Genomic DNA, 19,185 nt, shown 5'->3' with positions numbered 1-19,185 from the left:
ACTTTTCCCATACAAAAGTTCACCGGAGATGACTTTGCCAATACAAAAGTTCACCGGAGATGACTTTCCCAATACAAAAGTTCACCGGAGATGACTTTGCCAATACAAAAGTTCACGCGAGATGACCTTCCCAATACAAAAGTTCACGGGAGATGACTATTCCCATACAAAAGTTCACCGGAGATGACTTTCCCAATACAAAAGTTCACCGGGCATGACTTTCCCAATACAAAAGTTCACCGGGCATGAGATTCCCAATACAAAAGTTCACCGGAGATGACTTTCCCAATACAAAAGTTCACCGGAGATGATTTTCCAATTACAAAAGTTCACCGGAGATGACCTTCCCAGTACAAAAGTTCACCGGAGATGGACTTTTCCCATACAAAAGTTCACCAGAGATGACTTTCCCAATACAAAAGTTCACCGGGCATGACTTTCCCAATACAAAAGTTCACCGGAGATGACCTTCCCAATACAAAAGTTCACCGCAGATGACTTTTCCCATACAAAAGTTCACCGGAGATGACTTTCCCAATACAAAAGATCACGGGAGATGACTATTCCCATACAAAAGTTAACGGGAGATGACTTTTGCCAATACAAAAGTTCACCGGGCATGACTTTCCCAATACAAAAGTTCATCGGAGATGACTTTCCCAATACAAAAGTTCACCGGAGATAACCTTCCCAATACAAAAGTTCACCGCAGATAACTTTTCCCATACAAAAGTTTACTGGAGATGACTTTTCCCAATACAAAAGTTCACCGGGCATGACCTTCCCCATACAAAAGTTCACCGGGCATGACTTTCCCAATACAAAAGTTCACCGGAGATGACTTTTCCCATACAAAAGTTCACCGGGCATGACTTTCCCAATACAAAAGTTCACCGGAGATGACTTTTCCCATACAAAAGTTCACCGGAGATGACTTTTCCCATACAAAAGTTCACCGGAGATGACTTTTCCAATACAAAAGTTCACCGGAAATGACCTTCCCAATACAAAAGTTCACCGGAGATGACTTTTCCCATACAAAAGTTCACCGGAGATGACTTTCCCAATACAAAAGTTCACCGGAGATGACTTTCCCAATACAAAAGTTCACCGGAGATGACTTTCCCAATACAAAAGTTCACCGGAGATGACTTGTCCCATACAAAAGTTCACCGGAGATGACTTTCCCAATACAAAAGTTTACCGGAGATGACTTTGCCAATACAAAATTTCACCGGAAATGACTTTTCCCATACAAAAGTTCACCGGAGATGACTTTTCCAATACAAAAGTTCACCGGAAATGACTTTCCCAATACAAAAGTTCACCGGAGATGACCTTCCCAATACAAAAGTTCACCGGAGATGACTTGTCCCATACAAAAGTTCACCGGAGATGACTTGTCCCATACAAAAGTTCACCGGAGATGACTTTCCCAATACAAAAGTTCACCGGAGATGACCTTCCCAATACAAAAGTTCACCGGAGATGACTTGTCCCATACAAAAGTTCACCGGAGATGACTTTCCCAATACAAAAGTTCACCGGAGATGACTTTCCCAATACAAAAGTTCACCGGAGATGACCTTCCCAATACAAAAGTTCACCGGAGATGACTTGTCCCATACAAAAGTTCACCGGAGATGACTTTCCCAATACAAAAGTTCACCGGCCATGACTTTCCCAATACAAAAGTTCACCGGGCATGAATTTCCCAACACAAAAGTTCACCGGAGATGACTCTTCCCATACAAAAGTTCACCGGAGATGACTTTTCCCATACAAAAGTTCACCGGAGATGACTTTCCCAATACAAAAGTTCACGGGTGATGACTATTCCCATACAAAAGTTCACCGGAGATGACTTTGCCAATACAAAAGTTCACCGGGCATGACTTTCCCATTACAAAAGTTCACCGGAGATGACTTTCCCAATACAAAAGTTCACCGGAGATGACCTTCCCAATACAAAAGTTCACCGCAGATGACTTTTCCCATACAAAAGTTCACAGGAGATGACTTTTCCCAATACAAAAGTTCACCGGGCATGACTTTCCCCATACAAAAGTTCACCGGGCATGATTTTCCCAATACAAAAGTTCACCGGAGATGACTTTTCCCATACAAAAGTTCACCGGAGATGAATTTTCCCATACAAAAGTTCAACGGAGATGACTTTCCCAATACAAAAGTTCACCGGGCATGACTTTCCCAATACAAAAGTTCACCGGAGATGACTTTCCCAATACAAAAGTTCACCGGGGATGACCTTCCCAATGCAAAAGTTCACCGGAGATGACTTTTCCCATACAAAAGTTCACCGGAGATGACTTTCCCAATATAAAAGTTCACCGGGTATGACTTTCCCAATACAAAAGTTCACCGGGCATGACTTTCCCAACACAAAAGTTCACCGGAGATGACTTTTCCCATACAAAAGTTCACCGGAGATGACTTTGACAATACAAAAGTTCACCGGAGATCACTTTCCCAATACAAAAGTTCACCGGAGATGACTAAAAGTTCACCGGAGATGACTTTTCCCAATACAAAAGTTCACCGGAGATGACTTTCCCAATACAAAAGTTCACCGGAGATGACCTTCCCAATACAAAATTCACCGGAGATGACTTTTCCCCTACAAAAGTTCACCGGAGATGACTTTCCCAATACAAAAGTTCATCGGGCATGACTTTCCCAATACAAAAGTTCACCGGGCATGACTTTCCCAATACAAAAGTTCACCGAAGATGACTTTCCCAATACAAAAGTTCACCGGAGATGACCTTGCCAATACAAAAGTTCACCGGAGATGACTTTTCCCATACAAAAGTTCACCGGAGATGACTTTCCCAATACAAAAGTTTACCGGAGATGACTTTGCCAATACAAAAGTTCACGGGAAATGACTTTTCCCATACAAAAGTTCACCGGAGATGACTTTTCCAATACAAAAGTTCACCGGAAATGACCTTCCCAATACAAAAGTTCACCGGAGATGACTTTTCCCATACAAAAGCTCACCGAAGATGACTTTCCCAATACAAAAGTTCACCGGGCATGACTTTCCCAATACAAAAGTTCACCGGGCATGACTTTGCCAATACAAAAGTTCACCGGAGTTGAATACAAAAGTTCACCGGGCATGACTTTCCCAATACAAAAGTTCACCGGAGATGACTTTTCCCATACAAAAGTTCACCGGAGATGACTTTTCCCATACAAAAGTTCACCGGGCATGACTTTCCCAATACAAAAGTTCATCGGAGATGACTTTTCCCATACAAAAGTTCACCGGAGATGACTTTTCCCATACAAAAGTTCACCGAGCATGACTTTCCCAATACAAAAGTTCACCGGGCATGACTTTCCCAATACAAAAGTTCACCGGAGACTTTGCCAATCCAAAAGTTCACGGGAGATGACTTTTCCCATACAAAAGTTCACCGGAGAAAACCTTCCCAATACAAAAGTTCACCGGAGATGACTTTTCCCATACAAAAGTTCACCGGAGATGACTTTCCCAATACAAAAGTTCACCGGGCATGACTTTCCCAATACAAAAGTTCACCGGAGACGACTTTTCCCATACAAAAGTTCACGGGAGATGACTTTTCCCATACAAAAGTTCACCGGAGATGACTTTGCCAATACAAAAGTTCACCGGAGATGACTTTCCAATACAAAAGTTCACCGTGCATGACTTTCCCAATACAAAAGTTCACCGGGCATGACTTTCCCAATACAAAAGTTCACCGGAGACTTTGCCAATCCAAAAGTTCACGGGAGATGACTTTTCCCATACAAAAGTTCACCGGAGATTACTTTCCCAATACAAAAGTTCACCGGAGATAACCTTCCCAATACAAAAGTTCACCGGAGATGAGTTTTCCCATACAAAAGTTCACCGGAGATGACTTTCCCAATACAAAACTTCACCGGGCATGACTTTCACCGGAGATGACTTTTCCCATACAAAAGTTCACCGGAGATGACTTTCCCAATACAAAAGTTCACCGGAGATGACCTTCCCAATACAAAAGTTCACCGGAGATGACTTTTCCCATACAAAAGTTCACCGGAGATGACTTTTCCCAATACAAAAGTTCACCGGGCATGACTTTCCCAATACAAAAGTTCACCGGGCATGACTTTCCCAATACAAAAGTTCACCGGAGAAGACTTTTCCCATACAAAAATTCACCGGACATGAATTTCCCAATACAAAAGATGAATTTTCCCATACATAAGTTCACCGGAGATGACTTTTCCCATACAAAAGTTCACCGGATATGACTTTCTCAATACAACAGTTAACCGGGCATGACTTTCCCAATACAAAAGTTCACCGGAGATGACTTTCCCAATACAAAAGTTCACCGGAGATGACCTTCCCAATACAAAAGTTCACCGGAGATGACTTTTCCCATACAAAAGTTCACCGGAGATGACTTTCCCAATACAAAAGTTCACCGGACATGACTTTCCCAATACAAAAGTTCACCGGAGATGACTTTGCCAATACAAAAGTTCACCGGAGAAGACTTTTCCCAATATAAAAGTTCACCGGAGATGACCTTCCCAATACAAAAGACTTTTCCCACCGGAGAAGACTTTTCCCAATATAAAAGTTCACCGGAGATGACCTTCCCAATACAAAAGTTCACGGGAGATGCCTATTCCCATATAAAAGTTCACCGGAGATGACTTTCCCAATACAAAAGTTCACCGGGCATGACTTTCCCAATATAAAAGTTCACCGGGCATGAGTTTCTTAATACAAAAGTTCACCGGAGATGACTTTCCCAATACAAAAGTTCACCGGAGATGACTTTCCAAATACAAAAGTTCACCGGAGATGACCTTCCCAGTACAAAAGTTCACCGGAGATGACTTTTCCCATACAAAAGTTCACCAGAGATGACTTTCCCAATACAAAAGTTCACCGGGCATGACTTTCCCAAATACAAAACTTCACCGGGCATGTCTTTCCCAATACAAAAGTTCACCGGAGATGTCTTTTCCCATACAAAAGTTCACCGGAGATGACTTTTCCCATACAAAAGTTCACCGGAGATGACTTTCCCAATACAAAAGTTCACGGGAGATGACTATTCCCATACAAAAGTTAACCGGAGATGACTTTGCCAATACAAAAGTTCACCGGGCATGACTTTCCCAATACAAAAGTCCACCGGAGATGACTTTCCCAATACAAAAGTTCACCGGAGATGACCTTCCCAATACAAAAGTTCACCGCAGATAACTTTTCCCATACAAAAGTTCACAGGAGATGACTTTTCCCAATACAAAAGTTCACCGGGCATGACTTTCCCCATACAAAAGTTCACCGGGCATAACTTTCCCAATACAAAAGTTCACCGGAGATGACTTTTCCCATACAAAAGTTCACCGGGCATGACTTTCCCAATACAAAAGTTCACCGGGGATGACCTTCCCCATACAAAAGTTCACCGGAGATGACTTTTCCCATACAAAAGTTCACCGGAGATGATTTTCCCAATACAAAAGTTCACCGGGCATGACTTTCCCAATACAAAAGTTCACCGGAGATGACTTTCCCAATACAAAAGTTCACCGGAGATGACCTTCCCAATACAAAAGTTCACCGAAGATGACTTGTCTCATACAAAAGTTCACCGGTGATGACTTTCCCAATACAAAAGTTCACCGGGCATGACTTTCCCAATACAAAAGTTCACCGGGCATGAATTTCCTAACACAAAAGTTCACCGGAGATGACTTTCCCATACAAAAGTTCACCGGGGATGACTTTTCCCATACAAAAGTTCACCGGAGATGACTTTTCCCATACAAAAGTTCACCGGAGATGACTTTCCCAATACAAAAGTTCACGGGAGATGACTCTCCCCATACAAAAGTTCACCGGAGATGACTTTGCCAATACAAAAGTTCACCGGGCATGACTTTCCCAATACAAAAGTTCACCGGAGATGACTTTCCCAATACAAAAGTTCACCGGAGATGACCTTCCCAATACAAAAGTTCACCGCAGATGACTTTTCCCATAAAAAAGTTCACAGGAGATGACTTTTCCCAATACAAAAGTTCACCGGGCATGACTTTCCCCATACAAAAGTTCACCGGGCATGACTTTCCCAATACAAAAGTTCACTGGAGATGACTTTTCCCATACAAACGTTCACCGGAGATGACTTTTCCCATACAAAAGTTCAACGGAGATGACTTTCCCAATACAAAAGTTCACCGGGCATGACTTTCCCAATACAAAAGTTCACCGGAGATGACTTTCCCAATACAAAAGTTCACCGGAGATGACCTTCCCAATACAAAAGTTCACCGGAGATGACTTTTCCCATACAAAAGTTCACCGGAGATGACTTTCCCAATACAAAAGTTCACCGGGCATGACTTTCCCAATACAATAGTTCACCGGGCATGACTTTCCCAACACAAAAGTTCACCGGAGATGACTTTCCCCATACAAAAGTTCACCGGAGATGACTTTGCCAATACAAAAGTTCACCGGAGATAACTTTCCCTATACAAAAGTTCACCGGAGATGACTAAAAGTTCACCGGAGATGACTTTTCCCAATACAAAAGTTCACCGCAGATGACTTTCACAATACAAAAGTTCACCGGAGATGACCTTCCCAATACAAAAGTTCACCGGAGATGACTTTTCCCCTACAAAAGTTCACCGGAGATGACTTTCCCAATACAAAAGTTCATCGGGCATGACTTTCCCAATACAAAAGTTCACCGGGCATGACTTTCCCAATACAAAAGTTCACCGGAGATGACTTTCCCAATACAAAAGTTCACCGGAGATGACTTTCCCAATACAAAAATTCACCGGAGATGACCTTCCCAATACAAAAGTTCACCGGAGATGACTTTTCCCATACAAAAGTTCACCGGAGATGACTTTCCCAATACAAAAGTTTACCGGAGATGACTTTGCCAATACAAAATTTCACCGGAAATGACTTTTCCCATACAAAAGTTCACCGGAGATGACTTTTCCAATACAAAAGTTCACCGGAGATGACCTTCTCAATACAAAAGTTCACCGGAGATGACTTTTCCCATACAAAAGCTCACCGAAGATGACTTCCCCAATACAAAAGTTCACCGGGCATGACTTTCCCAATACAAAAGTTCACCGGAGTTGAATACAAAAGTTCACCGGGCATGACTTTCCCAATACAAAAGTTCACCGGAGATGACTTTTCCCATACAAAAGTTCACCGGAGATGACTTTTCCCATACAAAAGTTCACCGGGCATGACTTTCCCAATACAAAAGTTCATCGGAGATGACTTTTCCCATACAAAAGTTCACCGGAGATGACTTTTCCCATACAAAAGTTCACCGAGCATGACTTTCCCAATACAAAAGTTCACTGGGCATGACTTTCCCAATACAAAAGTTCACCGGGCATGACTTTCCCAATACAAAAGTTCACCGGGCATGACTTTCCCAATACAAAAGTTCACCGGATATGACTTTGCCAATACAAAAGTTCACCGGGCATAACTTTTCCCATACAAAAGTTCACCGGGCATGACTTTCCCAATACAAAAGTTCACCAGGCATGACTTTCCCAATACAACATTTCACCGGAGATGACTTTTCCCATACAAAAGTTCACCGGAGATGACTTTTCCCATACAAAAGTTCACCGGAGATGACTTTCCCAATACAAAAGTTCACCGGGCATGACTTTTCCAATACAAAAGTTCACCGGAGATGACTTTCCCAATACAAAAGTTCACAGGCGATGATTTTTTCCCATACAAAAGTTCACCGAGCATGACTTTCCCAATACAAAAGTTCACTGGGCATGACTTTCCCAATACAAAAGTTCACCGGGCATGACTTTCCCAATACAAAAGTTCACCGAGCATGACTTTCCCAATACAAAAGTTCACCGGAGATGACTTATCCCATACAAAAGTTCACCGGAGATGACTTTCCCAATACAAAAGTTCACCGGGGATGACTTTCCCAATACAAAAGTTCACCGGGCATGACTTTCCCAACACAAAAGTTCACCGGAGATGACTTTGCCAATACAAAAGTTCCCGGAGATGACTTTGCCAATACAAAAGTTCACCGGGCATGACTTTCCCAATACAAAAGTTCACCGGAGATGACTTTTCCCATACAAAATTTCACCGAAGATGACTTTTCCCATACAAAAGTTCACCGGAGATGAATTTTCCCATACAAAAGTTCACCGGGCATGACTTTCCCAATACAAAAGTTCTCCGGGCATGACTTTCCCAATACATATGTTCACCGGGCATGACTTTCCCAGTACAAAATTCACCGGGCATGACTTTTCCCATACAAAAGTTCACCGGAGATGACTTTGCCAATACAAAAGTTCAACGGAGATGACTTTCCCAATACAAAAGTTCATCGGAGATGACGTTCCCAATACAAAAGTTCACCGGGCATGACTTTCCCAATACAAAAGTTCACCGGAGATGACTTTGCCTATACAAAAGTTCACCGGAGATGACTTTTCCCAATACAAAAGTTCACCGGAGATGACTTTTCCCAATACAAAAGTTCACCGGAGATGACCTTCCCAATACAAAAGTTCACCGGGCATGAATTTCCCAATACAAAAGTTCTCCGGGCATGACTTTTCCCATACAAAAGTTCTCCGGGCATGACTTTCCCAATACATATGTTCACCGGGCATGACTTTCCCAGTACAAAATTCACCGGGCATGACTTTTCCCATACAAAAGTTCACCGGGCATGACTTTGCCAATACAAAAGTTCTCCGGGCATGACTTTCCCAATACATATGTTCACCGGGCATGACTTTCCCAGTACAAAATTCACCGGGCATGACTTTTCCCATACAAAAGTTCACCGGAGATGACTTTGCCAATACAAAAGTTCAACGGAGATGACTTTCCCAATACAAATGTTCACCGGGCATGACTTTCCCAATACAAAAGTTCATCGGAGATGACGTTCCCAATACAAAAGTTCACCGGGCATGACTTTCCCAATACAAAAGTTCACCGGAGATGACTTTCCCAATACAAAAGTTCACCGGAGATGACTTTGCCAATACAAAAGTTCAGCGGAGATGACTTTTCCCATACAAAAGTTCACCGGAGATGACTTTCCCAATACAAAAGTTCACCGGGCATGACTTTCCCAATACAAAAGTTCACCGGAGATGACTTTGCCAATACAAAAGTTCCCGGAGATGACTTTGCCAATACAAAAGATCACCGGGCATGACTTTCCCAATACAAAAGTTCACCGGAGATGACTTTTCCCATACAAAAGTTCACCGGAGATGACTTTTCCCATACAAAAGTTCACCGGGCATGACTTTCCCAATACAAAAGTTCACCGGAGATGAATTTTCCCATACAAAAGTTCACCGGGCATGACTTTTCCAATACAAAAGTTCACCGGGCATGACTTTCCCAATACAAATGTTCACCGGGCACGACTTTCCCAGTACAAAATTCGCCGGGCATGACTTTTCCCATTCAAAAGTTCACCGGAGATGACTTTGCCAATACAAAAGTTCACCAGAGATGACCTTCCCAATACCAAAGTTCACCGGGCATGACTTTTCCCATACAAAAGTTCACCGGGCATGAATTTCCCAATAGAAAAGTTTACAGGGCATGACTTTCCAAATACAAAAGTTCACCGGGCATGACTTTACCAATAAAAAAGTTCACCGGGCATGACTTTCCCAATACAACATTTCACCGGAGATAACTTTTCCCATACAAAAGTTCACCGAAGATGACTTTTCCCATAAAAAAGTTCACCGGAGATGACTTTCCCAATACAAAAGTTCACCGGAGATGACTTTCCCAATACAAAAGTTCACCGGAGATGACTTTTCCCATACAAAAGTTCACCGGAGATGACTTTTTCCCATACAAAATTTCACCGGAGATGACTTTCCCAATACAAAAGTTCACCGGAGATGACTTTTCCCATACAAAAGTTCACCAGTGGTGACTTTGCCAATACAAAAGTTCACCGGAGATGACTTTGCCAATACAAAAGTTCATCGGAGATAACTTTTCCCATACAAAAGTTCACCGGGCATGACTTTTCCCATACAAAAGTTTAACGGAGATGACTTTGCCAATACAAAAGTTCACCGGGCATGACTTTTCCCATACAAAAGTTCACCGGAGATGACTTTTCCCATACAAAAGTTCACCGGGCATGACTTTCTCAATACAAAAGTTCACCGGAGATGACTTTGCCAATACAAAAGTTCACCGGAGATGACTTTTCCCATACAAAAGTTCACCGGAGATGACGTTCCCACTACAAAAGTTCACCAGGCATGACTTTCCCAATACAAAAGTTCACCGGACATGACTTTTCCAATACAAAAGTTCACCGGGCATGACTTTCCCAATACAAAAGATCACCGAACATGACTTTCCCAATACAAAAGTTCACCGGAGATGACTTTTCCCATACAAAAGTTCACCGGGCATGACTTTCCCAATACAACAGTTCACCGGGCATGACTTTCCCATACAAAAGTTCACCGGAGATGACTTTCCCAATACAAAAGTTAACCGGAGATGACTTTCCCAATACAAAAGTTCACCGGAGATGACTTATCCCATACAAAAGTTCACCGGAGATGACTTTCCCAATACAAAAGTTCACCGGGGATGACTTTCCCAATACAAAAGTTCACCGGGCATGACTTTCCCAACACAAAAGTTCACCGGAGATGACTTTGCCAATACAAAAGTTCCCGGAGATGACTTTGCCAATACAAAAGTTCACCGGGCATGACTTTCCCAATACAAAAGTTCACCGGAGATGACTTTTCCCATACAAAAGTTCACCGGAGATGACTTTCCCAATACAAAAGTTCACCGGAGATCAATTTTCCCATACAAAAGTTCACCGGGCATGACTTTCCCAATACAAAAGTTCACCGGGCATGACTTTCCCAATACATATGTTCACCGGGCATGACTTTCCCAGTACAAAATTCACCGGGCATGACTTTTCCCATACAAAAGTTCACCGGAGATGACTTTGCCAATACAAAAGTTCAACGGAGATGACTTTCCCAATACAAAAGTTCACCGGGCATGACTTTCTCTATACAAAAGTTCATCGGAGATGACTTTCCCAATACAAAAGTTCACCGGGCATGACTTTCCCAATACAAAAGTTCACCGGAGATGACTTTCCCAATACAAAAGTTCATCGGAGATGACTTTCCCAATACAAAAGTTCACCGGGCATGACTTTCCCAATACAAAAGTTTACCGGGCATGACTTTCCAAATACAAAAGTTCACCGGGCATGACTTTCCCAATACAAAAGTTCACCGGGCATGACTTTCCCAATACAAAAGTTCACCGGAGATGACTTTGCCAATACAAAAGTTCACCGGAGATGACTTTTCCCATACAAAAGTTCACCGGAGATGACTTTCCCAGTACAAAAGTTCACCGGGGATGACTTTCCCAATACAAAAGTTCACCGGGCATGTCTTTCCCAATACAAAAGTTCACCGGAGATGACTTTGCCAATACAAAAGTTCCCGGAGATGACTTTGCCAATACAAAAGTTCACCGCGCATGACTTTCCCAATACAAAAGTTCACCGGAGATGACTTTTCCCATACAAAAGTTCACCGAAGATGACTTTTCCCATACAAAAGTTCACCGGGCATGACTTTCCCAATACAAAAGTTCACCGGAGATAAATTTTCCCATAGAAAAGTTCACCGGGCATGACTTTCCCAATACAAAAGTTCACCGGGCATGACTTTCCCAATGCAAATGTTCACCGGGCACGACTTTCCCAGTACAAAATTCGCCGGGCATGACTTTCCCATTCAAAAGTTCACCGGAGATGACTTTGCCAATACAAAAGTTCACCGGAGATGACTTTGCCAATACAAAAGTTCAACGGAGATGACTTTCCCAATACAAAAGTTCACCGGGCATGACTTTTCCCATACAAAAGTTCACCGGGCATGAATTTCCCAATAGAAAAGTTTACCGGGCATGACTTTCCAAATACAAAAGTTCACCGGGCATGACTTTCCCAATAAAAAAGTTCACCGGAGATGACTTTGCCAATACAAAAGTTCACCGGAGATGACTTTTCCCATACAAAAGTTCACCGGAGATGACTTTCCCAATACAAAAGTTCACCGGAGATGACTTTGCCAATACAAAAGTTCGCCGGAGATGACTTTCCCAATACAAAGGTTCACCGGAGATGACTTTGCCAATACAAAAGTTCACCGGAGATGACTTTTCCCAATACAAAAGTTAACCGGAGATGACCTTCCCAATACAAAAGTTCACGGGAGATGACTATTCTCATACAAAAGTTCACCGGAGATGACTATCCCAATACAAAAGTTCACCGGGCATGACTTTCCCAATATAAAAGTTCACCGGGCATGAGTATCCAAATACAAAAGTTCACCGGAGATGACTTTCCCAATAAAAAAGTTCACCGGAGATGACTTTCCCAATACAAAAGTTCACCGGAGATGACCTTCCCAGTACAAAAGTTCACCAGAGATGACTTTCCCAATACAAAAGTTCACGGGAGATGACTATTCCCATACAAAAGTTCACCGGAGATGACTTTGCCAATACAAAAGTTCACCGGGCATGACTCTACCAATACAAAAGTTCACCGGAGATGACTTTCCCAATACAAAAGTTCACCGTAGATGACTTTCCCAATACAAAAGTTCACCGCAGATGACTTTTCCCATACAAAAGTTCACCGGAGATGACTTTTCCCATACAAAAGTTCACCGGAGATGACTTTCCCAATACAAGAGTTCACCGGGCATGACTTTCCCAATACAAAAGTTCACCGGGCATGACTTTCCCAACACAAAAGTTCACAGGAGATGACTTTTCCCATACAAAAGTTCACCGGAGATGACTTTGCCAATACAAAAGTTCACCGGAGATCACTTTCCCAATACAAAAGTTCACCGGAGATGACTAAAAGTTCACCGGAGATGACTTTTCCCAATACAAAAGTTCACCGGAGATGACTTTCCCAATACAAAAGTTCACCGGAGATGACCTTCCCAATACAAAAGTTCACCGGAGATGACTTTTCCCCTACAAAAGTTCACCGGAGATGACTTTCCCAATACAACAGTTCATCGGGCATAACTTTCCCAATACAAAAGTTCACCGGAGATGACTTTCCCAATACAAAAGTTCACCGGAGATGACTTTCCCAATACAAAAGTTCACCGGAGATGACCTTCCCAATACAAAAGTTCACCGGAGATGACTTTTCCCATACAAAAGTTCACCGGAGATGACTTTCCCAATACAAAAGTTTACCGGAGATGACTTTGCCAATACAAAAGTTCACCGGAAATGACTTTTCCCATACAAAAGTTCACCGGAGATGACTTTTCCAATACAAAAGTTCACCGGAGATGACCTTCTCGATACAAAAGTTTACCGGAGATGACTTTTCCCATACAAAAGCTCACCGAAGATGACTTTCCCAATACAAAAGTTCACCGGGCATGACTTTCCCAATACAAAAGTTCACCGGGCATGACTTTGCCAATACAAAAGTTCACCGGAGTTGAATACAAAAGTTCACCGGGCATGACTTTCCCAATACAAAAGTTCACCGGAGATGACTTTTCCCATACACAAGTTCACCGATGATGACTTTTCCCATACAAAAGTTCACCGGGCATGACTTTCCCAATACAAAAGTTCATCGGAGATGACTTTTCCCATACAAAAGTTCACCGGAGATGACTTTCCCAATACAAAAGTTCACCGGAGATGACCTTCCCAATACAAAAGTTCACCGGAGATGACTTTTCCCATATAAAAGTTCACCGGAGATGACTTTCCCAATACAAAAGTTTACCGGAGATGACTTTGCCAATACAAAAGTTCACCGGAAATGACTTTTCCCATACAAAAGTTCACCGGAGATGACTTTTCCAATACAAAAGTTCACCGGAGATGACCTTCTGAATACAAAAGTTTACCGGAGATGACTTTTCCCATACAAAAGCTCACCGAAGATGACTTTCCCAATACAAAAGTTCACCGGGCATGAGTTTCCCAATACAAAAGTTCACCGGGCATGACTTTGCCAATACAAAAGTTCACCGGAGTTGAATACAAAAGTTCACCGGGCATGACTTTCCCAATACAAAAGTTCACCGGAGATGACTTTTCCCATACAAAAGTTCACCGGTGATGACTTTTCCCATACAAAAGTTCACCGGGCATGATTTTCCCAATACAAAAGTCCATCGGAGATGACTTTTCCCATACAAAAGTTCACCGGAGATGACTTTTCCCATACAAAAGTTCACCGAGCATGACTTTCTTAATACAAAAGTTCACTGGGCATGACTTTCCCAATACAAAAGTTCACCGAGCATGACTTTCCCAATACAAAAGTTCACCGGGCATGACTTTCCCAATACAAAAGTTCACCGGATATGACTTTGCCAATACAAAAGTTCACCGGGCATAACTTTTCCCATACAAAAGTTCACCGGGCATGACTTTCCCAATACAAAAGTTCACCGGGCATGACTTTCCCAATACAACATTTCACCGGAGATGACTTTTCCCATACAAAAGTTCACCGGAGATGACTTTTCCCATACAAAAGTTCACCGGAGATGACTTTCCCAATACAAAAGTTCACCGGGCATGACTTTCCCAATACATAAGTTCACCGGAGATGACTTTCCCAATACAAAAGTTCACAGGAAATGACTTTTCCCATACAAAAGTTCACCGAGCATGACTTTCCCAATACAAAAGTTCACTGGGCATGACTTTCCCAATACAAAAGTTCACCGGGCATGACTTTCCCAATACAAAAGTTCACCGGGCATGACTTTCCCAATACAAAAGTTCACCGGATATGACTTTGCCAATACAAAAGTTCACCGGGCATGACTTTTCCCATACAAAAGTTCACCGGGCATGACTTTCCCAATACAAAAGTTCACCGGGCATGACTTTCCCAATACAACATTTCACCGGAGATGACTTTTCCCAAACAAAAGTTCACCGGAGATGACTTTTCCCATACAAAAGTTCACCGGAGATGACTTTCCCAATACAAAAGTTCACCGGGCATGACTTTCCCAATACAAAAGTTCACCGGAGATGACTTTCCCAATACAAAAGTTCACCGGAGATGACTTTCCCAATACAAAAGTTCACCGGGCATGACTTTTCCCATACAAAATTTCACCGGAGATGACTTTCCCAATACAAAAGTTCACCGGAGATGACTTTTCCCATACAAAAGTTCACCAGAGGTGACTTTGCCAATACAAAAGTTCACCGGAGCTGACTTTCCCAATACAAAAGTTTAACGGAGATGACTTTGCCAATACAAAAGTTCACCGGGCATGACTTTTCCCATACAAAAGTTCACCGGAGATGACTTTTCCCATACAAAAGTTCACCGGGCATGACTTTCCCAATACAAAAGTTCACCGGAGATGACTTTGCCAATACAAAAGTTCACCGGAGATGACTTTTCCCATACAAAAGTTCACCGGAGATGACTTTTCCAATACAAAAGTTCACCGGAGATGACTTTTCCCATACAAAAGTTCACCGGTCATGACTTTCCCAATACAAAAGATCACCGGACATGACTTTCCCAATACAAAAGTTCACCGGGCATGACTTTGCCAATACAAAAGTTCACCGGGCATGACTTTCCCAATACAAAAGTTCACCGGAGATGACTTTTCCCATACAAAAGTTCACCGGTGATGACTTTTCCCATACAAAAGTTCACCGGGCATGACTTTCCCAATACAAAATTCCATCGGAGATGACTTTTCCCATACAAAAGTTCACCGGAGATGACTTTTCCCATACAAAATTTCACCGAGCATGACTTTCTTAATACAAAAGTTCACTGGGCATGACTTTCCCAATACAAAAGTTCACCGAGCATGACTTTCCCAATACAAAAGTTCACCGGGCATGACTTTCCCAATACAAAAGTTCACTGGATATGACTTTGCCAATACAAAAGTTCACCGGGCATAACTTTTCCCATACAAAAGTTCACCGGGCATGACTTTCCCAATACAAAAGTTCACCGGGCATGACTTTCCCAATACAACATTTCACCGGAGATGACTTTTCCCATACAAAAGTTCACCGGAGATGACTTTTCCCATACAAAAGTTCATCGGAGATGACTTTTCCCATACAAAAGTTCACCGGAGATGACTTTCCCAATACAAAAGTTCACCGGAGATGACCTTCCCAATACAAAAGTTCACCGGAGATGACTTTTCCCATACAAAAGTTCACCGCGCATGACTTTCCCAAAACAAAAGTTCACTGGGCATGACTTTCCCAATACAAAAGTTCACCGGGCATGACTTTCCCAATACAAAAGTTCACCGGGCATGACTTTCCCAATACAAAAGTTCACCGGATATGACTTTGCCAATACAAAAGTTCACCGGGCATGACTTTTCCCATACAAAAGTTCACCGGGCATGACTTTCCCAATACAAAAGTTCACCGGGCATGACTTTCCCAATACAACATTTCACCGGAGATGACTTTTCCCATACAAAAGTTCACCGGAGATGACTTTTCCCATACAAAAGTTCACCGGAGATGACTTTCCCAATACAAAAGTTCACCGGGCATGACTTTCCCAATACAAAAGTTCACCGGAGATGACTTTCCCAATACAAAAGTTCACCGGAGATGACTTTCCCAATACAAAAGTTCACCGGGCATGACTTTTCCCATACAAAATTTCACCGGAGATGACTTTCCCAATACAAAAGTTCACCGGAGATGACTTTTCCCATACAAAAGTTCACCAGAGGTGACTTTGCCAATACAAAAGTTCACCGGAGCTGACTTTCCCAATACAAAAGTTTAACGGAGATGACTTTGCCAATACAAAAGTTCACCGGGCATGACTTTTCCCATACAAAAGTTCACCGGAGATGACTTTTCCCATACAAAAGTTCACCGGGCATGACTTTCCCAATACAAAAGTTCACCGGAGATGACTTTGCCAATACAAAAGTTCACCGGAGATGACTTTTCCCATACAAAAGTTCACCGGAGATGACGTTCCCACTACAAAAGTTCACCAGGCATGACTTTCCCAATACAAAAGTTCACCGGACATGACTTTTCCAATACAAAAGTTCACCGGGCATGACTTTCCCAATACAAAAGATCACCGGACATGACTTTCCCAATACAAAAGTTCACCGGAGATGACTTTTCCCATACAAAAGTTCACCGGGCATGACTTTCCCAATACAACAGTTCACCGGGCATGACTTTCCCAATACAAAAGTTCACCGGGCATGACTTTCCCAATACAAAAGTTCACCGGAGATGACTTTGCCAATACAAAGGTTCACCGGAGATGACTTTTCCCATACAAAAGTTCACCGGAGATGACTTTCCCAATACAAAAGTTCACCGGAGATGACTTTCCCAATACAAAAGTTCACCGGAGATGACTTATCCCATACAAAAGTTCACCGGATATGACTTTCCCAATACAAAAGTTCACCGGGGATGACTTTCCCAATACAAAAGTTCACCGGGCATGACTTTCCCAACACAAAAGTCACCGGAGATGACTTTGCCAATACAAAAGTTCCCGGAGATGACTTTGCCAATACAAAAGTTCGCCGGGCATGACTTTCCCAATACAAAAGTTCACCGGAGATGACTTTTCCCATACAAAAGTTCACCGAAGATGACTTTTCCCATACAAAAGTTCACCGGAGATGAATTTTCCCATACAAAAGTTCACCGGGCATGACTTTCCCAATACAAAAGTTCACCGGGCATGACTTTCCCAATACAAATGTTCACCCGGCATGACTTTCCCAGTACAAAATTCACCGGGCATGACTTTTCCCATACAAAAGTTCACCGGAGTTGACTTTGCCAATACAAAAGTTCAACGGAGATGACTTTCCAATACAAAAGTTCACCGGGCATGACTTACCCAATACAAAAGTTCATCGGAGATGACTTTCCCAATACAAAAGTTCACCGGGCATGACTTTCCCAATACAAAAGTTCACCGGGCATGACTTTCCCAATACAAAAGTTCACCGGAGATGACTTTCCCAATACAAAAGTTCACCGGAGATGACCTTCCCAATACAAAAGTTCACCGGGCATGACTTTTCCCATACAAAAGTTCACCGGGCATGAATCTCCCAATAGAAAAGTTTACCGGGCATGACTTTCCAAATACAAAAGTTCACCGGGCATGACTTTCCCAATACAAAAGTTCACCGGAGATGACTTTGCCAATACAAAAGTTCAACGGAGTTGACTTTTCCCATACAAAAGTTCACCGGAGATGACTTTCTCAATACAAAAGTTCACCGGGCATGACTTTCCCAATACAAAAGTTCACCGGAGATGACTTTGCCAATACAAAAGTTCCCGGAGATGACTTTGCCAATACAAAAGTTCACCGGGCATGACTTTCCCAATACAAAAGTTCACCGGAGATGACCTTCCCAATACAAAAGTTCACCGGAGAAGACTTTTCCCCTACAAAAGTTCACCGGAGATGACCTTCCCAATACAAAAGTTCACCGGAGATGACTTTTCCCATACAAAAGTTCACCGGAGATGACTTTCCCAATACAAAAGTTTACCGGAGATGACTTTGCCAATACAAAAGTTCACCGGAAATGACTTTTCCCATACAAAAGTTCACCGGAGATGACTTTTCCAATACAAAAGTTCACCGGAGATGACCTTCTCAATACAAAAGTTCACCGGAGATGACTTTTCCCATACAAAAGCTCACCGAAGATGACTTTCCCAATACAAAAGTTCACCGGGCATGACTTTCCCAATACAAAAGTTCACCGGGCATGACTTTGCCACAAGTTCACCGGAGTTGAATGCAAAAGTTCACCGGGCATGACTTTCCCAATACAAAAGTTCACCGGAGATGACTTTTCCCATACAAAAGTTCACCGGAGATGACTTTTCCCATACAAAAGTTCACCGGGCATGACTTTCCCAATACAAAAGTTCATCGGAGATGACTTTTCCCATACAAAAGTTCACCGGAGATGACTTTTCCCATACAAAAGTTCACCGAGCATGACTTT

The sequence above is a fragment of the Musca autumnalis genome, unplaced genomic scaffold (genome assembly GCF_047663935.1).
Source record: "Musca autumnalis isolate F117 unplaced genomic scaffold, ASM4766393v1 scaffold_44, whole genome shotgun sequence".
NCBI classification, from domain to species: Eukaryota; Metazoa; Arthropoda; class Insecta; order Diptera; family Muscidae; genus Musca; species Musca autumnalis.
The sequence above is the reverse complement of the archived record's forward strand: the minus strand, read 5'-3'. Positions refer to the sequence as shown.